A 3,785-nucleotide genomic window follows, 5' to 3' on the forward strand; every position below is an offset into this window, starting at 1 on the left:
TGGTTTATGCCTGTAATCCCAGCACTTTGAGAGGCCAAGGTGGGCGGATCACTTGAGGCCAGGAGTTTGAGACCAGCCTGGCCAATGTGGAGAAACCCTGTCTCTACTAAAAATATAAAAATTAGGCCAGGCACAGTGGCTCACGCCTGTAATCCCAGCACTTTGGGAGGATGAGGTGGGCAGATCACAAGGTCAGGACTCCAAGACCAGCCTGGCCAATATGGTGAAACCTGTCCCTATTTTAAAAAAAAGAAAGAAAATTAAAAAAAAAAAAAGTTAGCTGGGCATGGTGGCAGATGCCTCTAATCCCAGCTACTTGGGAGGCTGAGGAAAGAGAATCACCTGAACCTGGGAGGCAGAGGTTGCAGAGCCAAGATCATACCACGGCACTCTAACCTGGGCAACAGAGCAAGGCCCTGTCTCAAAAAAAAGATTCACTCATATAGGCTGATTTTTTTTTATGCAATGGTTAGTTTCAAAGATAACAGAAAAAAAAAATTCTAAAAATGTTACACTACAATAGAAAACTAACTCTTAATTCCCTGAGCTCCATATACCAGGCTACAGAAACAATCAGACATTTCTGGAACAAGTCAATACAGTAAGAGTACACTAGTATAACTAAAGATACATAGCTACACAATAACTGAATTTCAGAAGATGCCAAATAAGCATTTAGGACTGCAAGAGATTTTTTAAAATCTAATATTAAAGGAATCTAAAGTGTTACATACTTAACTACAACATACATACACACCTCTCTAATTCTCACCTGCCATAGGCAAGTAGGTGTTTTGTCTAAAGTTAGAAGACTTCCGTCAGAGCTTATAGTCTTTGCTCTCTCCTAGAGCTCATGTGATTGCTCCCTTCTTCCCAGTTTCTGCTCTCAATTTTTAAACATGCTGCTCTGCCGTATTTAAAAATCTTGGCTGGGCATGGTAACTGACACCTGTAATCCCAGGACTCTGGAAGGCGAAGGCAGGTGGATTGCTTGCTCACAGTTCAAGACCAGCCTGGGCAACAAGGTGAAACCCCATAGCTACAAAAAACACAAAAATTAGCCAGATATGGCAGCACACACCTGTAATCCCAGCTACACGAGGCTGAGCTGAGAGAACTGCTTGAGCCCAATAATCGAGGCTGCAGGGAGCCATGAATGCACCACCATGCTCCAGTCTGGGTGACAGGGCAAGACCCTATCTCAAAAAAACAAAACAAAAACAAAATCTCACTGGATCTTACATCCCCCTAAGTACCCTGTGTCTCACTGTATCCTCCCCCATAGCTAAGCAGCTACAAATAATGTTTAACTTTTCACTCTTTCCTTCCTCCCACTTTTTCATTGCAAACTGGCTTCTATTCTACCATTTTTCTGAAACCACACTTAACCAAGGTTACTTGCCGAGAACCTCTTTGTTGCTAAATCAAGTAAACACTTTACAGTCCTTATCTTAGTTGGTCTCTCTGCTACATGTCCAGTACCATTCTTTCCTTTTATTTTGATTTTTCTGATTAAAAAAAAAGAATCCAAATATCACAGAAAAAAAATGGAAGTTCAAGTACTCTGTAATCTCACTTGCAAAGACAGTCACAGTTGTCTTTATACCATTAACAATATGGTATTAATGTATACCATTAACAATATGATATATATTCATAAAGATTTATTTTATAATGCATATGACATATACATATATAATTTTTTTAATTTTACAAAATTAGAAAATTTTACATATTTCCTTGATAATTTTTTCACTTAACGTATTTTGATCTTCTGTCCTTGTCAGTATTTGTGGTATGAAGATTAATTCCTCCCCTCTTCCCATAACCGCTGCCATCCTAACCCTCACCCCAGGCAAAGAGCTCCACATCCCAATACCTGAAAACTGTGACTATGTTATCTTATATGGCAGAAGGTGCTTTGCAGCTATGATTAAGCCAAAGATCTTAAAATGGGTGGTTATCTTGAATTATCTGGGTTGTGCCTGATAGAATCACAGAAGTCCTTATGAGAGAGAAAACAATGTGAAGGCACAAATAGAAAAGAATTTGAAGATGCTATGCTGCTGGGTTTGAAGACAGAGAAGGGGCCAACAAATGCAATGCAAGGAACACAAGGAACGCAACTCGAGAAGCTGGAGAAGACTCTCCCCTAGAGCCTCCAGAAGAAACCAGCCCTGCTACAATCTTGACTTTAACCCAGTGAAACATTTTGAACTCTGACCTTCAGAACTGTGAGAAACTAAATTTGTTTTAAGTCATTAAGTTTGTAGTAATTTGTTACAGTAGCATAGGAAAGTAACACAGTATATATACCATATTCCATCAGCTGTAGAGCATTCCACCATATAAATGTACTATACTTTATTTAACCAATCCTCTCTGGATGGATGCTTGGGTGCTTCCAATTTTTTACTATTACTAATATATGCTAAACACATTCTTCCACATGTGTATGTTTCTCCAGGATTTATTCCATAAAGTATAACTACTAGGACAAGTAACATGATACTACAAGTTTTAACAGATATAAAAGGAAACATCCAAAAGTCTGTTTTGTTTTTGTTTTTTGAGACAGAGTTTCAATGTGTCACCCAGACTGGAGCGCTATGGTGTAATCCCAGTTCACTGCAACCTCCACCTCCTGGGTTCAAATGATTCTCCTGCCTCAGCCTTCCAAGTAGCTGGAATTACAGGCACGCGCCACCACGCCCAGCTAATTTTTGTATTTTTAGTAGAGACGGGGTTTCACCATGTTGCCCAGGCTAGTCTTGAACTCCTGACTTCAGGTGATCCACTCACCTCAGCCTCCGAAAGTACTGGGATTACACGCGTGAGCCAACCACATTCGGCCAAAAGTCTGTATTTTTACTCACACTAACAACACTCCAACCCCTCCCTTACTCTTCAAAGTTCTACTCTTTTAACTTTTGTTAAATCTCTTTCCTGGATTTCCTTTTATAATGGCTGTTCCTTTTGTTCTTATGCAGACTCTTCATCAGCTCATTTTCTTAAATGTTACTAGTCCCCAACATCCAATTCCACTCTATCCTTCCTACACACAGTCCCAGAGATATCTCATACTTCCTTTTAACCCCAATTGCTACTTACAAACAAAATGCAGTTCATCGCTCCTTCTTTCCTTTAAATCTTTTCCTTCACTGTGCTCACTCTATTGTCATACCAACATCCAGCAGCCTATAACAGATACATAGGGGTCGCCTGATCCCTATCTTATCCTCACCCCATATATCAAGTCTAAGGATTCCATGTCTTTATGGCATTAGAATCCATAAGTATCTCTACCTCCCTACCAACTCCTTGGATGAGAATACATCAATTTTCAAGTGTATTACTTTACTGTGTGTTTTCACTGTTCCAAGTCTTATATCCCACTGTACCAGAATAATCTTTCTAAAACTCAATTCGGATTTATCACTCAACTAGATCTTTTACAGAGTGCAGGTTAGAATGTAAAATAGTGTAATTTCTTGGGGGAAATTGTTTAGCATTGTTGTCTAAAGTTAAACATACATCTGACCTAAGATTCACTAATTCCACCACTATTTATTTATCCAAGAAAAATGAAAGTGTATGTCTACAAAAGACTCATAGTCAAAACTTCATAGCAGCTTGCACAGTGGCTCACCCCTGTAATCCCAGCACTTTGAGAGGCCGAGGTGAGTGGATTACCTGAGGATAGAAGTTCAAGACCAGCCTGCCCAACATGGTGAAACCCTGTCTCTACTAAAAATACAAAAATTAGCTGGGCGCGGTGGCTCAAG

General features: G+C 39.7%; 1 protein-coding gene across 12 annotated transcripts in view; it reads right to left on the reverse strand.

The window, feature by feature from the left end:
- EVI5 (ecotropic viral integration site 5) overlaps window positions 1–3,785 on the reverse strand; it is a 241,745-nt gene that overhangs the window by 219,377 nt on the left and 18,583 nt on the right. The gene's annotated exons all lie outside the window — the stretch shown is intronic.

This window comes from Cebus imitator, unplaced genomic scaffold (assembly GCF_001604975.1).
Source record: "Cebus imitator isolate Cc_AM_T3 unplaced genomic scaffold, Cebus_imitator-1.0 Scaffold166, whole genome shotgun sequence".
NCBI classification, from domain to species: Eukaryota; Metazoa; Chordata; class Mammalia; order Primates; family Cebidae; genus Cebus; species Cebus imitator.